The sequence below is a fragment of the Lissotriton vulgaris genome, unplaced genomic scaffold, assembly GCF_964263255.1.
Source record: "Lissotriton vulgaris unplaced genomic scaffold, aLisVul1.2 SCAFFOLD_934, whole genome shotgun sequence".
NCBI classification, from domain to species: Eukaryota; Metazoa; Chordata; class Amphibia; order Caudata; family Salamandridae; genus Lissotriton; species Lissotriton vulgaris.
The window spans coordinates 587,437-608,610 of NW_028246822.1; positions in this window are offsets into that span (position 1 = coordinate 587,437).

A 21,174-nucleotide genomic window follows, 5' to 3' on the forward strand; every position below is an offset into this window, starting at 1 on the left:
TGTGGGAACAAGAGCAACGAGGGGGACCAAGCACAGCCTGGGGGACCAAGCACAGCCTGGGGGACCAAGCACAAGCCTGGGGGACCAAGAGCAAAGAGGGGGACCAAACACAGCCTGGGGGAACAAGCACAGCCTGGGGGACCAAGCACAGCCTGGGGGACCAAGCACAGCCTGGGGGACCAAGCACAGCCTGGGGGACCAACAGCAACCAGGGGGACCAAGCACTGCCTGGGGGACCAAGCACAGACTGGGGGACCAAGAGCAACCAGGGGGACCAAGAGCAACCAGGGGGACCAAGCACAGCCTGGGGGACCAAGCACATCCTGGGGGACCAAGCACAGCCTGGGGGACCAAGAGCAACAAGGGGGACCAAGCACAGCCTGGGGGACCAAGCACAGCCTGGGGGACCAAGAGCAACCAGGGGGACCAAGCACAGCCAGGGGTACCATGCACAGCCAGGGGGACCAAGAGCAACCAGGGGGACCAAGCACAGCCTGGGGGACCAAGCACAGCCTGGGGGACCAAGAGCAACCAGGGGGACCAAGCACAGCCAGGGGTGCCAAGCACAGCCAGGCGGACCAAGAGCAACCAGGGGGACCAAGCACAGCCTGGGGGACCAAGCACAGCCTGGGGGACCAAGAGCAACCAGGGGGACCAAGCACAGCCTGGGGGACCAAGCACAGCCTGGGGGACCAAGAGCAACCAGGGGGACCAAGCACAGCCTGGGGGACCAAGCACAGCCTGGGGGACCAAGCACAACCTGGGGGACCAAGCACAGACTGGGGGACCAAGAGCAACCAGGGGGACCAAGCACAGCCTGGGGGACCAAGCACAGCCTGGGGGACCAAGCACAGCCTGGGGGACCAAGAGCAACCAGGGGGACCAAGCACAGCCTGGGGGACCAAGCACAGCCTGGGGGACCAAGCACAGCCTGGGGGACCAAGAGCAACCAGGGGGGCCAAGCACAGCCTGGGCGACCAAGCACAGCATGGGGGACCAAGCACATCCTGGGGGACCAAGAGCAACCAGGGGGACCAAGCACAGCCTGGGGGACCAGGCACAGCCTGGGGGACCAAGCACAGCCTGGGGGGCCAAGAGCAACCAGGGGGACCAAGCACAGCCGGGGGACTAAGCACAGCCTGGGGGACAAAGCACAGCCTGGGGGACCAAGCACAGCCTGGGGGACCAAGAGCAACCAGGGGGACCAAGCACAGCCTGGGGGACCAAGCACAGCCTGGGGGACCAAGAGCAACCAGGGGGACCAAGCACAGCCTGGGGGACCAAGCACAGCCTGGGGGACCAAAAGCAACCAGGGGGACCAAGCACAGCCTGGGGGACCAAGCAACGCCTGGGGGACCAAGCACAGCCTGGGGGACCAAGCACATCCTGGGGGACCAAGAGCAACCAGGGGGACCAAGAGCAACCAGGGGGACCAAGCACAGCCTGGGGGACCAAGCACAGCCTGGGGGACAAAGAGCAACCAGGGGGACCAAGCACAGCCTGGGGGACCAAGCACAGCCTGGGTGACCAAGCACAGCCTGGGGGACCAAGAGCAACCAGGAGGACCAAGCACAGCCTGGGGGACCAAGCACAGCCTAGGGGACCAAGCACAGCCAGGGGGACCAAGCACAGCCTGGGGGACCGAGCACAGCCTGGGGGACAAAGCACATCCTGGGGGACCAAGAGCAACCAGGGGGACCGAGCACAGCCTGGGGGACCAAGCACAGCATGGGGGACCAAGCACAGCATGGGGGACCAAGCACAGCCGGGGGACCAAGCACAGCCTGGGGGACCAAGAGCAACCAGGGGGACCAAGCACAGCCTGGGGGACCGAGCACAGCCTGGGGGGAAAAGCACAGCCTGGGGGACCAAGCACAGCCGTGGGGACCAAGAGGAACTAGGGGGCCCAAGCACAGCCTGGGGGACCAAGCACAGCCTGGGGGACCAAGCACAGCCTGGGGGACCAAGAGCAACCAGGGGGACCAAGCACAGCCTGGGGGGCCAAGCACAACCTGGGGGACCAAGAGCAACCAGGGGGACCAAGCACAGCCAGGGGTACCATGCATAGCCTGGGGGACCAAGCACAGCCTGGGGGACCAAGCACATCCTGGGGGACCAAGAGCAACCAGGGGAACGAAGAGCAACCAGGGGGACCAAGCACAGCCAGGGGGACCAAGCACAGCCTGGGGGACCAAGCACAGCCTGGGGGACCAAGAGCAACCAGGGGGACCAAGCACAGCCTGGGGGACCAAGCACAGCCTGGGGGACAAAGCACAGCCTGGGGGACCAAGAGCAACCAGGGGGACCAAGCACAGCCTGGGGGACCAAGCACAGCCTGGTGAACCAAGCACAAGCCTGGGGGAACAAGAGCAACGAGGGGGACCAAGCACAGCCTGGGGGACCAAGCACAGCCTGGGGGACCAAGCACAAGCCTGAGGGAACAAGAGCAAAGAGGGGGACCAAACACAGCCTGGGGGAACAAGCACAGCCTGGGGGACCAAGCACAGCCTGGGGGACCAAGCACAGCCTGGGGGACCAAGCACAGCCTGGGGGACCAACAGCAACCAGGGGGACCAAGCACTGCCTGGGGGACCAAGCACAGACTGGGGGACCAAGAGCAACCAGGGGGACCAAGAGCAACCAGGGGGACCAAGCACAGCCTGGGGGACCAAGCACATCCTGGGGGACCAAGCACAGCCTGGGGGACCAAGAGCAACAAGGGGGACCAAGCACAGCCTGGGGGACCAAGCACAGCCTGGGGGACCAAGAGCAACCAGGGGGACCAAGCACAGCCAGGGGTACCATGCACAGCCAGGGGGACCAAGAGCAACCAGGGGGACCAAGCACAGCCTGGGGGACCAAGAGCAACCAGGGGGACCAAGCACAGCCAGGGGTGCCAAGCACAGCCAGGCGGACCAAGAGCAACCAGGGGGACCAAGCACAGCCTGGGGGACCAAGCACAGCCTGGGGGACCAAGAGCAACCAGGGGGACCAAACACAGCCTGGGGGACCAAGCACAGCCTGGGGGACCAAGAGCAACCAGGGGGACCAAGCACAGCCTGGGGGACCAAGCACAGCCTGGGGGACCAAGCACAACCTGGGGGACCAAGCACAGACTGGGGGACCAAGAGCAACCAGGGGGACCAAGCACAGCCTGGGGGACCAAGCACAGCCTGGGGGACCAAGCACAGCCTGGGGGACCAAGAGCAACCAGGGGGACCAAGCACAGCCTGGGGGACCAAGCACAGCCTGGGGGACCCAGCAGAGCCTGGGGGACCAAGAGCAACCAGGGGGGCCAAGCACAGCCTGGGCGACCAAGCACAGCATGGGGGACCAAGCACATCCTGGGGGACCAAGAGCAACCAGGGGGACCAAGCACAGCCTGGGGGACCAAGCACAGCCTGGGGGGCCAAGAGCAACCAGGGGGACCAAGCACAGCCGGGGGACTAAGCACAGCCTGGGGGACAAAGCACAGCCTGGGGGACCAAGAGCAACCAGGGGGACCAAGCACAGCCTGGGGGACCAAGCACAGCCTGGGGGACCAAGAGCAACCAGGGGGACCAAGCACAGCCTGGGGGACCAAAAGCAACCAGGGGGACCAAGCACAGCCTGGGGGACCAAGCACAGCCAGGGGGACCAAGCTCAGCTTGGGGGACCAAGCACAGCCTGGGGGACAAAGCACATCCTGGGGGACCAAGAGCAACCAGGGGGACCAAGCACAGCCTGGGGGACCAAGCACAGCCTGGGGGACCAAGCACAGCCGGGGGACCAAGCACAGCCTGGGGGACCAAGAGCAACCAGGGGGACCAAGCACAGCCTGGGGGACCAAGCACAGCCTGGGGGAAAAAGCACAGCCTGGGGGACCAAGCACAGCCTGGGGGACCAAGAGCAACCAGGGGGACCAAGCACAGCCTGGGGGGTCAAGCACAGCCTGGGGGACCAAGAGCAACCAGGGGGACCAAGCACAGCCAGGGTTACCATGCATAGCCTGGGGGACCAAGCACAGCCTGGGGGACCAAGCACATCCTGGGGGACCAAGAGCAACCAGGGGAACCAAGAGCAACCAGGGGGACCAAGCACAGCCAGGGGGACCAAGCACAGCCTGGGGGACCAAGCACAGCCTGGGGGACCAAGCACAGCCTGGGGGACCAAGAGCAACCAGGGGGACCAAGCACAGCCTGGGGGACAAAGCACAGCCTGGGGGACCAAGAGCAACCAGGGGGACCAAGCACAGCCTGGGGGACCAAGCACAGCCTGGGGAACCAAGCACAAGCCTGGGGGAACAAGAGCAACCAGGGGGACCAAGCACAGCCTGGGGGACCAAGCACAGCCTGGGGGACCAAGCACAAGCCTGGGGGACCAAGAGCAAAGAGGGGGACCAAACACAGCCTGGGGGAACAAGCACAGCCTCGGGGACCAAGCACGGCCTGGGGGACCAAGCACAGCCTGGGGGACCAAGAACAACCAGGGGGACCAAGCACTGCCTGGGGGACCAAGCACAGCCTGGGGGACCAAGAGCAACCAGGGGGACCAAGAGCAACCAGGGGGACCAAGCACAGCCTGGGGGACCAAGAACATCCTGGGGGACCAAGCACAGCCTGGGGGACCAAGAGCAACCAGGGGGGCCAAGCACAGCCTGGGGGACCAAGCACAGCCTGGGGGACCAAGAGCAACCAGGGGGACCAAGCACAGCCAGGAGTACCATGCACAGCCAGGGGGACCAAGAGCAACCAGGGGGACCAAGCACAGCCTGGGGGACCAAGCACAGCCTGGGGGACCAAGAGCAACCAGGGGGACCAAGCACAGCCAGGGGTACCAAGCACAGCCAGGCGGACCAAGAGCAACCAGGGGGACCAAGCACAGCCTGGGGACCAAGCACAGCCTGGGGGACCAAGCACAGCCTGGGGGACCAAGAGCAACCAGGGGGACCAAGCACAGCCTGGGGGACCAAGCACAGCCTGGGGGACCAAGAGCAACCAGGGGGACCAAGCACAGCCTGGGGGACCAAGCACAGCCTGGGGGACCAAGCACAGCCTGGGGGACCAAGCACAGCCTGGGGGACCAAGAGCAACCAGGGGGACCAAGCACAGCCTGGGGGACCAAGCACAGCCTGGGGGACCAAGAGCAACCAGGGGGACCAAGCACAGCCTGGGTAACCAAGCACAGCCTGGGGGACCAAGAGCAACCAGGGGACCAAGCACAGCCTGGGGGACCAAGCACAGCCTGGGGGACCAAGCACATCCTGGGGGACCAAGAGCAACCAGGGGGACCAAGCACAGCCTGGGGGACCAAGCACAGCCTGGGGGACCAAGCACAGCCTGGGGGGCCAAGAGCAACCAGGGGGACCAAGCACAGCCGGGGGACCAAGCACAGCCTGGGGGACAAAGCACAGCCTGGGGGACCAAGCACAGCCTGGGGGACCAATAGCAACCAGGGGGACCAAGCACAGCCTGGGGGGCCAAGCACAGCCTGGGGGACCAAGAGCAACCAGGGGGACCAAACACAGCCAGGGGTACCATGCAACGCCTTGGGGACCAAGCACAGCCTGGGGGACCAAGCACATCCTGGGGGACCAAGAGCAACCAGGGGGACCAAGAGTAACCAGGGGGACCAAGCACAGCCTGGGGGACCAAGCACAGCCTGGGGGACCAAGAGCAACCAGGGGGACCAAGCACAGCCTGGGGGACCAAGCACAGCTTGGGGGACCAAGAGCAACAAGGGGGACCAAGCACAGCCAGGGGACCAAGCACAGCCTGGGGGACCAAGAGCAACCAGGGGGACTAAGCACAGCCTGGGGGACCAAGCACAGCCTGGGGGACCGAGCACAGCCTGGGGGACAAAGCACAGCCTGGGGGACCAAGAGCAACCAGGGGGACCAAGCACAGCCTGGGGGACCAAGCACAGCCTGGGGGACCAAGCACAAGCCTGGGGGACCAAGAGCAACCAGGGGAACCAAGCACAGCATGGGGGACCAAGCACAGCCTGGGGGACCAAGAGCAACCAGGGGGACCAAGCACAGCCAGGGGTACCATGCACAGCAAGGGGGACCAAGAGCAACCAGGGGGACCAAGCACAGCCTGGGGGACCAAGAGCAACCAGGGGGACCAAGCACAGCCAGGGGTACCAAGCACAGCCAGGCGGACCAAGAGCAACCAGGGGGACCAAGCACAGCCTGGGGACCAAGCACAGCCTGGGGGACCAAGAGCAACCAGGGGGACCAAGCACAGCCTGGGGGACCAAGCACAGCCTGGGGGACCAAGAGCAACCAGGGGGACCAAGCACAGCCTGGGGGACCAAGCACAGCCTGGGGGACCAAGCACAGACTGGGGGGACCAAGAGCAACCAGGGGGACCAAGCACAGCCTGGGGGACCAAGCACAGCCTGGGGGACCAAGCACAGCCTGGGGGACCAAGAGCAACCAGGGGGACCAAGCACAGCCTGGGGGACCAAGCACAGCCTGGGGGACCAAGAGCAACCAGGGGGACCAAGCACAGCCTGGGGGACCAAGCACAGCCTGGGGGACCAAGCACAGCCTGGGGGACCAAGAGCAACCAGGGGGACCAAGCACAGCCTGGGGGACCAAGCACAGCCTGGGGGACCAAGCACATCCTGGGGGACCAAGAGCAACCAGGGGGACCAAGCACAGCCTGGGGTACCAAGCACAGCCTGGGGGACCAAGCACAGCCTGGGGGACCAAGAGCAACCAGGGGGACCAAGCACAGCCTGGGGGACCAAGCACATCCTGGGGGACCAAGAGCAACCAGGGGGACCAGCACAGCCAGGGGTACCTTGCAACGCCTGGGGGACCAAGCACAGCCTGGGGGACCAAGCACATCCTGGGGGACCAAGAGCAACCAGGGGGACCAAGAGCAACCAGTGGGACCAAGCACAGCCTGGGGGACCAAGCACAGCCTGGGGGACCAAGCACAGCCTGGGTGACCAAGCACAGCCTGGGGGACCAAGAGCAACCAGGAGGACCAAGCACAGCCTGGGGGACCAAGCACAGCCTGGGGGACCAAGCACAGCCTAGGGGACCAAGCACAGCCAGGGGGACCAAGCACAGCCTGGGGGACCGAGCACAGCCTGGGGGACAAAGCACATCCTGGGGGACCAAGAGCAACCAGGGGGACCGAGCACAGCCTGGGGGACCAAGCACAGCATGGGGGACCAAGCACAGCCAGGGGACCAAGCACAGCCTGGGGGACCAAGAGCAACCAGGGGGACCAAGCACAGCCTGGGGGACCAAGCACAGCCTGGGGGGAAAAGCACAGCCTGGGGGACCAAGCACAGCCTGGGGGACCGAGAGGAACTAGGGGGCCCAAGCACAGCCTGGGGGACCAAGCACAGCCTGGGGGACCAAGCACAGCCTGGGGGACCAAGAGCAACCAGGGGGACCAAGCACAGCCAGGGGGGCCAAGCACAGCCTGGGGGACCAAGAGCAACCAGGGGGACCAAGCACAGCCAGGAGTACCATGCATAGCCTGGGGGACCAAGCACAGCCTGGGGGACCAAGCACATCCTGGGGGACCAAGAGCAACCAGGGGAACGAAGAGCAACCAGGGGGACCAAGCACAGCCAGGGGGACCAAGCACAGCCTGGGGGACTAAGCACAGCCTGGGGGACCAAGAGCAACCAGGGGGACCAAGCACAGCCTGGGGGACCAAGCACAGCCTGGGGGACAAAGCACAGCCTGGGGGACCAAGAGCAACCAGGGGGACCAAGCACAGCCTGGGGGACCAAGCACAGCCTGGGGAACCAAGCACAAGCCTGGGGGAACAAGAGCAAAGAGGGGGACCAAACACAGCCTTGGGGACCAAGCACAGCCTGGGGGACCAAGCACAGCCTGGGGGACCAAGAGCAACCAGTGGGACCAAGCACTGCCTGGGGGACCAAGCACAGCCTGGGGGACCAAGAGCAACCAGGGGGACCAAGAGCAACCAGGGGGACCAAGCACAGCCTGGGGGACCAAGCACATCCTGGGGGACCAAGCACAGCCTGGGGGACCAAGAGCAACCAGGGGGACCAAGCACAGCCTGGGGGACCAAGAGCAACCAGGGGGACCAAGCACAGCCAGGGGTACCATGCACAGCCAGGGGGACCAAGAGCAACCAGGGGGACCAAGCACAGCCTGGGGGACCAAGCACAGCCTGGGGGACCAAGAGCAACCAGGGGGACCAAGCACAGCCAGGGGTGCCAAGCACAGCCAGGCGGACCAAGAGCAACCAGGGGGACCAAGCACAGCCTGGGGACCAAGCACAGCCTGGGGGACCAAGCACAGCCTGGGGGACCAAGAGCAACCAGGGGGACCAAGCACAGCCTGGGGGACCAAGCACAGCCTGGGGGACCAAGAGCAACCAGGGGGACCAAGCACAGCCTGGGGGACCAAGCACAGCCTGGGGGACCAAGCACAGCCTGGGGGACCAAGCACAGACTGGGGGACCAAGAGCAACCAGGGGGACCAAGCACAGCCTGGGGGACCAAGCACAGCCTGGGGGACCAAGCACAGCCTGGGGGACCAAGAGCAACCAGGGGGACCAAGCACAGCCTGGGGGACCAAGCACAGCCTGGGGGACCAAGCACAGCCTGGGGGACCAAGAGCAACCAGGGGGGCCAAGCACAGCCTGGGCGACCAAGCACAGCATGGGGGACCAAGCACATCCTGGGGGACCAAGAGCAACCAGGGGGACCAAGCACAGCCTGGGGGACCAGGCACAGCCTGGGGGACCAAGCACAGCCTGGGGGGCCAAGAGCAACCAGGGGGACCAAGCACAGCCGGGGGACTAAGCACAGCCAGGGGGACCAAGCTCAGCCTGGGGGACCAAGCACAGCCTGGGGGACAAAGCACATCCTGGGGGACCAAGAGCAACCAGGGGGACCAAGCACAGCCTGGGGGACCAAGCACAGCCTGGGGGACCAAGCACAGCCGGGGGACCAAGCACAGCCTGGGGGACCAAGAGCAACCAGGGGGACCAAGCACAGCCTGGGGGACCAAGCACAGCCTGGGGGAAAAAGCACAGCCTGGGGGACCAAGCACAGCCTGGGGGACCAAGAGCAACCAGGGGGACCAAGCACAGCCAGGGGTACCAAGCACAGCCAGAGGGACCAAGAGCAAGAAGGGGGACCAAGCACAGCCTGGGGACCAAGCACAGCCTGGGGGACCAGGCACAGCCTGGGGGACCAAGAGCAACCAGGGGGACCAAGCACAGCCTGGGGGACCATGCACAGCCGGGTGGGCCAAGAGCAACCAGGGGGACCAAGCACAGCCTGGGGGACCAAGCACATCCTGGGGGACCAAGCACAGCCTGGGGGACCAAGCACAGCCTGGGGGACCAAGAGCAACCAGGGGGACCAAGCACAGCCTGGGGGACCAAGCACAGCCTGGGGGACCAAGAACAACCAGGGGGACCAAGCACAGCCTGGGGGACCAAGCAAAGCCTGGGGGACCAAGAGCAACAAGGGGGACCAAGCACAGCCTGGGGGACCAAGCACAACCTGGGGGACCAAGAGCAACCAGGGGGACCAAGCACAGCCTGGGGGACCAAGAGCAACCAGGGGGACCAAGCACAGCCTGGGGGACCAAGCACAGCCTGGGGGAACAAGCACAGCCTGGGGGACCAAGCACAGCCTGGGGGACCAAGCACAGCTTGGGGGACCAAGAGCAACCAGGGGGACCAAGCACAGCCTGGGGGACCAAGCACAGCCTGGGGGACCAAGCACAGCCTGGGGGACCAAGAGCAACCAGGGGGACCAAGCACAGCCTGGGGGACCAAGCACAGCCAGGGGGACCAAGCACAGCCAGGGGGACCAAGCTCAGCCTGGGAGACCAAGCACAGCCTGGGGGACAAAGCACATCCTGGGGGACCAAGAGCAACCAGGGGGACCAAGCACAGCCTGGGGGACCAAGCACAGCCTGGGGGACCAAGCACAGCCGGGGGACCAAGCACAGCCTGGGGGACCAAGAGCAACCAGGGGGACTAAGCACAGCCTGGGGGACCAAGCACAGCCTGGGGGAAAAAGCACAGCCTGGGGGACCAAGCACAGCCTGGGGGACCAAGAGCAACCAGGGGGACCAAGCACAGCCAGGGGTACCAAGCACAGCCAGGGGGACCAAGAGCAACCAGGGGGACCAAGCACAGCCTGGGGACCAAGCACAGCCTGGGGGACCAGGCACAGCCTGGGGGACCAAGAGCAACCAGGGGGACCAAGCACAGCCTGGGGGACCAAGCACAGCCGGGGGGACCAAGAGCAACCAGGGGGACCAAGCACAGCCTGGGGGACCAAGCACAACCTGGGGGACCAAGCACAGCCAGGGGGACCAAGCACAGCCTGGGGGACTAAGAGCAACCAGGGGGACCAAGCACAGCCTGGGGGACCAAGCACAGCCTGGGGGACCAAGCACAGCCCGGGGGACCAAGCACAGCCTGGGGGACAAAGAGCAACCAGGGGGACCAAGCACAGCCTGGGGGACCAAGCACAGCCTGGGGGACCAAGCACATCCTGGGGGACCAAGAGCAACCAGGGGGACCAAGCACAGACTGGGGGACCAAGCACAGCCTGGGGGACCAAGCACAGCCTGGGGGACCAAGAGCAACAAGGGGGACCAAGCACAGCCTGGGGGACCAAGAGCAACCAGGGGGACCAAGCACAGCCTGGGGGACCAAGAGCAACCAGGGGGACCAAGCACATCCTGGGGGACCAAGCACAGCCTGGGGGACCAAGAGCAACCAGGGGGACCAAGCACAGCCTGGGGGACCAAGCACAGCCTGGGGGACCAAGAGCAACCAGGGGGACCAAGCACAACCTGGGGGACCAAGCACAGCCTGGGGGACCAAGAGCAACCAGGGGGACTGGAGTTCTGGACTTTTTGGTTCCGTCCAGGGGTGTCAGGGAACAACACCCGAAGACCCCGGAGTTCCACCTGTCTTGGTGCACAAATAAACAGAAACACGGGCTTCTCGATGGTGGCGTCAAAGACCAAAGGTTTATTACTGCAGGGACACAGAAGTCACAGAAACTACGCATGGGCAGTATCTAGGAGCCTGTTCGATTTGTACAAAGAGGGTTGCTCCTTATATACTAAAAATAGTGCTTTGGGCAAATTCTTCACATGTTAGTACATTCCCAAACCTTTGTGTCCTAAACAATAAATATTTGGCGTTGCACAGGAATCGTCGACAATATCTGATGACACAACATTACGAATGAGAGGTTCCCACTTTTCCATCATAATCTCATGTCAACTTTTCATTCAGGACCCGGACCGCCTCATCGTAAATTTCGTTACCTCCCCCTAATAAAGGCCCAGAAGGAAAGGAGCAGAGCCAGGTGCAGAAGATAGAAAAGCAGGATAAGGGATGTTTGTGGGTCGTAAATGGGCAAGGCTACCAGCTTCGGCCGCCTAATCATGATCAGGCCAACGGACACGAGAACCAGTTCAGCAGGGCTGGCCTTCTGGCAGAGGAGGCAGCCTTTGTCGAGTCATGCAGCTACAGCGTGATCTGGTCTAAGGTGCACGTGTCACTAGAGAGGTGAATCTCCGGCTAAGGCTACGTGTCCTTAATCGAAATGAAGTGATCAGAGGTTATTGCGTATGTGAGGGCAAGAAACACAAAATGGCTGCCATGATCTAAGATGGATGCCATGGGTAGATCTGAAATGTGTTTGTTACAGGAGTACTCTTGCTCGTAGCGTAGCGAAAACACCAGGATATGCTAAATGGATCATTTGCGGTTCGCTGATACCAATATTATGTATTTCCGACAATATTGAAAACACGGGTTCAAATCGTCACGGAACCTCAGACCCTCCTTTTGCCCTTACATAGGCAATTACTCAGTCTATGTCAGAGTCTAATTCTATGCTCATCAGGTCAGTGACATGTTGTTGTATCATCATCCTTTCTCGCGCCTTTTCTCCAAACGCAGGTGGTTTCCTAAAACAGGTTGCAGCACAAAGACTACACAGAGCAGGACCACACTGGATAATCAGGCAGCATGAGAATAGGAATACTAAGATGACACCAATGACCATCAGAACCTTCCATCCCCACGCTGAGATCAGAGTCCAAAACCACTCCATGAAGGACCAATCTCCCTTGTCTACGTGTATAGAGTCGGAAATCTTGTGTAGCTTAGAGATCGCCTCATAGACTGTTGGAGCATTATTGGGAATAAAGACACAGCAGCTCGATTGGATCATTCTGCATCCCCCACCTCGATCTGCAAGTATTACGTCTAGAACCATACGGTTCTGCAACGTCATGAGTTTATCCGCCTGAAGCTCAGCTGTCAAATTGCTAAGGGCACCAGCAGTTTCGGTAATAGTAGATTCAACTACCCGTGTTAGCTGACGTATGTTTCTACTATTGGCCATAGGCCCCCAGAACGGAAGGAAACCTTTGAAGAAGTCTCCAGCTTCCTGACCAGCGGTATCTTCCTTGCTGAAGACACCTCTTGCTACTCTGGTCTTGTGATAGTCAGATGATGCAGTGTATGTTGGAGGCAATAATCGAGCAATATAACATGATCCTGAAAAGTCGGCAGGCAACCATGTATACGCTCTGTCTCGACAGATGAAGTAGGTACCCCTAGCAGTAAGAAAAGCAGGGGAAGAGTTAGACGGAAACACGTAAGTCTCAACGCATTCACTCCTCCCTAGCTGAGCTCTCGGATTTCTCCCATTACCTTGCAAACAGACCTAACCTCGGTGAGGTACGACCCAGATTGGAGTTGAGCTTTTACGCTTGCTTTCTCCCAAACTAAGGCGATACTCTGAAGAATTCCAACTCAAATATACTCGTAATTCGTCTCTAGGGTAAGATGGAGTATTATTGACGTCCTTGATCATGTCAATAATTCCCTGGACTAAAGCTTTGTTGGCAGAGTTATATTTAGTGGAACGTGGTGGACGTGGAGGATAGGTTTCAAGGGCATAAGCAAAGATGGTTTGAAGGGCCTGAAATGATCCATTGTAGCTAAAAGGCAAAACCAGGTAGGGAATGCCTTTATTCATAGTGTGGGGTATCAAGCCACACACCCAGCAGTCTGTAGTGTTAACTACCAGTTGGTGTTGGTGCAAGAGTTGTACAAAAGTGTTATTGATGAATTCAGAGCGTCGAGCTTGCTCATGTTCAGGAAACGAGTGAAAAGAGTGTATGGAAGAAACAGTAGAAGTAGCAGGATCAAGGGGAGGTACTGTAGTTACTGGTACAAAAATCAAACTCATACCAAAGACGATTCCACCCACCAACGTTATCAAAACAATCAAAAATGTAATGGCACATTGTATCAAAAAGCATTTGCTGTGAAGAATTCTGTAAAGTCTGTTTCTGCGAACATAAATCACATTTTCTCGTTGCAGCGCAGGAAGCTCCATCTTCTACAATCCGCTCGCGACCACTGATGATGTGTACGTAGATGAAAATGCCTCTATCAGCCCTGGGAGTTCCCAGAACCAACAGAAAGATCGACCTTGTGTCAGACCCCCGCAGATTCAACTAGGCACACAGCCACGACCCTACGGCTACCCAGACGGCAAGGCAATTTTAAAAACAATAAAACAATAGCAAACTTCCTGGCTGAAGGCAAAAGTTCAAAATTTCAAAATATCACAATAGGCAGTTGCCTGCTTTATTTGTCCATATTACGAGGTCGTAGGTTGTATCTTTGTTTTGCAGGAACTGTTTGATCGGCAAATAACGTATCACTAGTAGCTGTTGCAGTGTTCAGGTTCGCAGATGACAGAGTTTTTTCTGATGCAGAGGACAAATGTTCAGAGTTCAGAGGAGTCTTTTCAGGAGGAGAGTCAGAGTTCAGAGTGTCAGTTACCAATTCGGCATCGCTGAAAGGGATGAACTTTGGCGTTTGTTCAAATTCGGAGGCACCAATTCCTTTCTTCACCCAGTCGTCGTAAGGAAGTGGTAGAGGCACACGTTTGACATGGGACGCATGTACCCAGTGCTTGCGACCAGCTACACGAACAGCGGTTCTTGTCGCAAGCAACACTTGGAAGGGGCCAACGAATCTTGGTTGAAGGTTCTTCGTCCTCGCGAAGTTTCTGACCACAACGTGGTCGCCGGGTTTCAGCTGATGCCCTGGACTCTCCGGAGGCTTTGGCAATGCATCAAAAACCTGTTGGTGAATAAGACTCAATTTAGCAGTCAAGTCGTAAAGGTAATCGATCAACATAGGATATTCTAGAGAACAAAACTCCTTTGGCCTAGGCACACCCCAAATATTTGCCGGACGGCCAAAAACAATTTCGTAGGGACTAAGCCCTACTCTAGAATGTACAGTTGCTCTCGTTGATAACAAAGCCAAGGGTAGTGCGTCTGGCCAGGATAAACCCGTGGATGCCTGTATTTTAGCTAGTTTCAATTTGAGGGTGCCATTGTAACCCTCAACTAAACCAGCAGACTGGGGATGGTTTGCACTATGAAATTTCTGTCTAATGCCCAAACCGGCACACACACTCTGCATAACTTTCCCTATAAACTCACTTCCGTTATCTGACCATACAATCCGTGGCATTCCATACCTAGGGAAATATTCTTTGAGAAGAATTTTGGCAGTTGATAGGGCAGTATTGTCCTTTAGTGGATATGCTTCGATCCATCTGGAAAATGCACAAACTACCACCAGGACGTATTTCAGATTATTACAGCGATCCATGTGTATGAAATCTAGCTGAATCACTTCAAAGGGGCAAAAAGGAGGAGCGAAGTGACCAGCAGGAGTTGGGGTTCCCTTGCCAGGATTATGCATCAGGCATACCATACAATTTTTCACCACTCTCTCTGCACATTTACTGATCCCATCATTCTTCCAGACCGGAGCCAACATCTTACAGATTCCTTTAGAACTTATATGCGCTACTCCATGCGCCATTGTCACCACTGCAAGCACATACGCATCAGGTAACATCCAACGCTGTTGTTCTGACAAATCAATCCAACACCCACTCGAATCCAACTTGCGTTGAACTTTCTTTCCATGCACGTTTTTCCTCCTCAGTTGCCTCTTTCTGAATCTCTTTCACACTTTCCACTGTATCCTCACACATTCCAGACTCGGAAATCCATCTTGCAGACGTAGCAACATACATTCTACTCATCATATCTCTAGCTGTTTGTTTAGCGGTCTCATCAGAAAAAGCATTCCCACAACCAACATCATCCGTGAATGCTTTATGAGCACTGCACTTCACAATCGCAACTTCAGTCGGCAAGGTTAGAGATTCCAACAGGTCGTTAACTAGCTGACCATGTTGAATCTTAGTCCCATGGGACGTAATGAAACCTCTTTCTTTCCACAAACGGCCAAAACTATGGGCCACGCCAAATGCGTACTGACTATCTGTAAACACATTCACTCTCTTTCCCTTAGCTAAAACACACGCTCTTGTTAGAGCTATTAATTCTGCAGCTTGGGCAGAATTCTGACTCACTCTTGCAGTCTCCACAATCGTTCCCAAAGTCGTTACCGCATAGGCAGCAGTCACATCACCATTCTCCAATTTAAAGCATGACCCATCAACATACAACGTGCCATCTGGATCTGACAACGGAGTGTCTTTTAAATCAATTCGTCCTTTTGTCTCTTCCTCGGTTCTAAAACAACAATCATGGGGCTCGGAATCACTCGACTCTTGATTAGTCGGCAACAATGTTGCTGGATTCAATACATTGCATCTTTTGATCTGAATATTACTCGCTAGCAGTGTCAGCTCGTAGCCAGATAATCTCGCACTGGTAAGGTGTTGTGTCTTGGTTCTGTTCATGAGTGTATCCACAGCATGAGGAACCATGACCACTAGCATATTGTTCATCACCAAACCAGCAGATTGTCGAATGGAAGCCGCAGCTGCCGCTGTAGCTCTCAAACAACTGGGTAACGCTCTGGCTACCGGATCTAATGTTGATGAAAAATACGCACAAGGGCGTTGTTTATCACCAAATTTCTGTGTCAGAACACTCAACGCGCAACCTTCTCTCTCGTGTACATAGAGCGTGAATGGCTTGCTGTAATCAGGTGTACCCAATACAGGAGCTGAACACAATGCTTTTCGTAACTCAGAAAAACTCTCCTGACATTCATCAGACCATGGCACCGGACTCGGAACATTTTTCCCAGTCAAAGCTACCAACGGTTTTGCTAAAAGAGAAAAATTTGGGATCCACTGCCTACAGTAAGAGGTAATACCTAAAAAGGCACGTACTTCTCTCTGCGTGCGAGGAACACTCATCTGCGTAATTGCTTTTATTCTCTCTGGGGTCAACTTCCTTCCCTCCTTTGACAAGAGATGACCTAGGTAGGTCACTTCTTGGCAGCAATATTGCATTTTCGAAGGTGATACCTTATGATTCAAATTGGACAAATGATGCAATAACGAAATCGTAGCTGCTTTGCAAGTTTCCTTGTCATCGGCAGCCACTAGAAGATCGTCTACATACTGCACTAGAGCCGAACCTTGAGGAAGTACAAAAGAATCTAACTGACTTTTTAATGCCTGACTGTAAATGGATGGGCTCTCACAATAGCCTTGTGGAGCGCGTTTAAACCTGAAGCTTCGACCTCCTAGACAGAAGCCGAAAATATCTCTGCTTTCTTCGGCTATCGGAATGCTGAAAAAGGCATTCTTCAAGTCGATGACTGAAAACCATGTGGCTGTAGCAGGAATTAATGTTAACAAGGCAGTAATGTCTGGAACTACAGGAAACTGCGGGACCACAATCTTATTAACTTCTCTGAGGTCAATGACAAACCTATACACTGGAGGTTTTGTATGATCAGTTCGTTTCAAAATCGGCAATACAGGACTGTTACAGACATTTCCTCTAGTTTCTTCAACCACACCTTTCTTAATCAGATCCTGTACAATCAATAAAAGTGCTCGTTCACCTTCACTAGATATTTTGTATTGAGGAATTCGTGGAAATTTTACATTTGCTTTCAAAGTGACTACATATGGTGGTGTTTCCAAAAGGCCTACATCGTTAGGACCAGTCGCCCAAAGAGTATCAGGGAGTGAACGCAGCTCTGGCGGGAGTGCATCCATTGACAAGTACATCGGAGAGGTGATTCTTTTACCCAATGTAAGCTGTACTCCTTCCGGAGAACAGTACAATGTCGCATATAGTCGTTTTAACAAGTCTAAACCAAGCAGATTTTCATTACAACCTGTCGTCAAAATCAGGGGTGCTTTCAATTGACACGGTCCAACAGAAATAGACAAAGGACCAGATATGGGGTTGTAAACAGGGGCGCCTGAAAAACCTACAGAAACATTTGTTGAGCCGGACAAAGGTGCGCCAGGGAGTTTCGCATGAATGATAGAACTTTTTGCTGCACCAGTATCCAACAGAAACGGTTCGACTACACCTGATGTTGCTACTGCGACATAAGGCCCACTCTGATCCACTAGAACTGATACTACTCCCTCTCTTTGTCCATGGCTGTCCTAGTACCCATTTTGCTGAAATCCCTCATCCACTTCACAATAGTCTTCAACATGATACTGTTGAGATCTATTTTGCTGAGCAGACTGTCCATTTCGTTGATCAAAGTGATTGGAAGGGCGATCATTCGTCTGTGGAGGCATAGCACCTCGTCCTCGACCTCTAGAATTTTGCACAAAACCACCACGACCTCTCTGAGCTGCTGCTGCATTATTTTGCGCTAAGACTGGACACTCATTCTTGTAATGACCCTCTTTCTTACAGTACGCACACTGATTCCACTGATATTGAGGTCTCGGTGAACTATAATCCGTCCTTTGATATGACCCTTGCTGCGTATTAGTCTGATTCATGCGAGGCGGATACGCCTGTTGCAAGAGAACTTTAGTCTTTAAGTCTTTCGTTTTCTTATCTGATTTCTCTTTCTCCTCTTTATCCCTATTTTCATAATACTGTGCAGTTGCAAGTATTTGCGCAGTTGTAGAGACAGCCCACGCACTCTCGGAATCTTTTAATTTATTGCATAACTCAGGTAACAAATTATGTACGAATTTATCGACAAACAGTCTCTGTCCTCCTTCTGTGCTCATATCCTGACCACTATGATCTACAAAAGTCTCTTCGAACCTCGTGAAAAAGTCGGAGACACTTTCGTCTTTCTTCTGCCTGCATGCGGACAACTTGTCCCAATTAACGCGCAATGCGGGCATCAGAGTCTTCATTAAGTCGATTATTCTACCTGGAAGATTAGCAATTAGAGGTTCAGGTTTGGAACCACCTATTTGCTGACCATCCGCTGCAATGATAGCTGCCCAATCACCACCTAGGGCAACTGGATGATTCTCTTTACGAATTTTAGCCCAAATTGGTTGCGGAACTACGTTCCCAAATAACATGTCGATGTCCGCTAAGTTCATTACACAAGCCTCAACTGTTTGCGCTAGTTCCTTATAGTACCCAGCAGGATTCTTACGCGGATCTGGCAAGGCCTGCTTCACTGCTAACACTTCGGCTCGCTTCCACGGAATGTGTATCCACACTCTCTGGAATTGCGCCGGAGCAGCAAGAATACCATTCGGTACATCAGCTTGCACAGCTTCGCGCCAAATAGGAGGAACCTCCCTCATTGGAAATTGGCGAGTTTGCTTCGTACTACCTTTCTCTAAATCTCTCGGTGAACGAAGTGATGGACCATTTCTATAACTTAAAATCAGTTCCATCGCTTCTTTTATATTTTGACCTACTATCATCCCTGCAGCAAACTCTTTCTGAACCTTTATTAAGTCTTCTAAATTTGATTCAGAGTCATCTTCTTCTAACTCATCACGTAAAAGAGAGCACATCTCGTCAAAAACATATCGTTGCGTTGGTTCATTCCATTGCATAAATGTATCTAGTACATCTCTCGTGCTATATCTCCTACTCTTCGAAATCCATCTGAGAGCCGTGGAATCTAATATTCCCCGTTCCTCAGTACTCGGAAGCTGACTACGTCTTTGTACAGAGTCAGAAGTAGGAGTCTTAATTAAAGTTTTATAGAGTGGAGACAGAATGCTAGAGACAGAATCAGTGATTCTTCGACGAACAGAGAGCGGAGTCAACATACTGGCAGATGCATAGAACACAGTAGCAGTTGGAATAGATAGCGGAACAGTAGGAGTATCGAGGAAGATAGCTTGTGGAACAGTAGGTGTAAGCGATACAGGTATAGGTAAAGAAGTCGGCAACCCAGGAAGAGGAGGTGCCGTAGGAACATTCACATTGACCACAGGAGGTACAGGAGCTTGATTCTGAGGGACAGGAGCAGGAATACCAGGTTGTCCAGCAACCGGCAATTGAGCATTCGGTACAGGTGGAGCCGTAGCACCTTGTGCATACGGTGGAGGTGACCGTAACAAGTAAGACAACAGAGGATCGTTTTCGGGGTCCTCCAGTATCTTAGCTGTTTTCGATGGCAAGGCAGGATAGCACTTGTCAATCGCTAAATTATGCTCTCTAATGGCCACCTCTATGGCCTTCTCAGACTCGTTAACTTGCAGCTGTTTAGCCACTTGTTCTGAAGTCAACTCTTCTTGCTCTTTCTGTTCTTTCTTTAACCTTTTAATTTCTCTCTGTTTAGATTCTTTTCGCCAGTAACGGAAAGAATCAAACATTGCCGGCCGGGCTTTCTTCCTAAACAATTTCGCTTCTAAATTATCAAGGATTTCGGGTTCAAAACTACCATGCAGTGGCCAACTAAGGACACCATCCTTTTCCGTATAGCGGACCCATACCTCATTATAAGATATAGGACCCACACCATGCTTACAGTACAGATCATACAAGGGAGTCCCAATCGGAGGAACCAGACATGAGTCCTCCAATCGCGAATCACTGTTGCAACCAACAAGACAACATACAATTTCTCCGACTTACCATTGTGCAATCCGGAACACAGAACAAACAAAACACGAAACAGATATGTGCACTTGAACCAAGAACTTAGGCCTACCAAAAGCGAACTGATGTATCGATACCCAAACTAAACCAAATAGATTATCGTAACCAGAACAACCAGTGATAATCTTACGAAACCAAACCAAACCAAGAACCAGAAAAGGATTTTAACAACCCTCACGAAGTAACCAACTAGCAACCACTAAATACTTAACTGAGGCACTGAAGACGTCACCAAGGAGAAACCCGTCACGTTTCGCCGTACTAAGGACTGCACCTCGGGTCCAAGACAGGGCGACGGTCAAGGCAACGGCCCACTGCAGCCGTCCTGAACGGGAACCCTCATGGAAGAGAACTTCGGGCCACTTTTGCGATATGCCGGGATCGATGAAGTGGGGCGCCTCCCTCAGGAATCTTCACACGAAGCTTCTCGAACTCTTCAGGCTTTTGGACCGGTACCGAATGACGTCACCCCACGTTGGGCGCCAATTGGAGTTCTGGACTTTTTGGTTCCGTCCAGAGGTGTCAGGGAACAACACCCGAAGACCCCGGAGTTCCACCTGTCTTGGTGCACAAATAAACAGAAACACGGGCTTCTCGATGGTGGCGTCAAAGACCAAAGGTTTATTACTGCAGGGACACAGAAGTCACAGAAACTACGCATGGGCAGTATCTAGGAGCCTGTTCGATTTGTACAAAGAGGGTTGCTCCTTATATACTAAAAATAGTGCTTCGGGCAAATTCTTCACATGTTAGTACATTCCCAAACCTTTGTGTCCTAAACAATAAATATTTGGCGTTGCACAGGAATCGTCGACAATATCTGATGACACAACATTACGAATGAGAGGTTCCCACTTTTCCATCATAATCTCATGTCAACTTTTCATTCAGGACCCGGACCGCCTCATCGTAAATTTCGTTACCTCCCCCTAATAAAGGCCCAGAAGGAAAGGAGCAGAGCCAGGTGCAGAAGATAGAAAAGCAGGATAAGGGATGTTTGTGGGTCGTAAATGGGCAAGGCTACCAGCTTCGGCCGCCTAATCATGATCAGGCCAACGGACACGAGAACCAGTTCAGCAGGGCTGGCCTCGGGCAGAGGAGGCAGCCTTTGTCGAGTCATGCAGCTACAGCGTGATCTGGTCTAAGGTGCACGTGTCACTAGAGAGGTGAATCTCCGGCTAAGGCTACGTGTCCTTAATCGAAATGAAGTGATCAGAGGTTAGTGCGTATGTGAGGGCAAGAAACACAAAATGGCTGCCATGATCTAAGATGGATGCCAT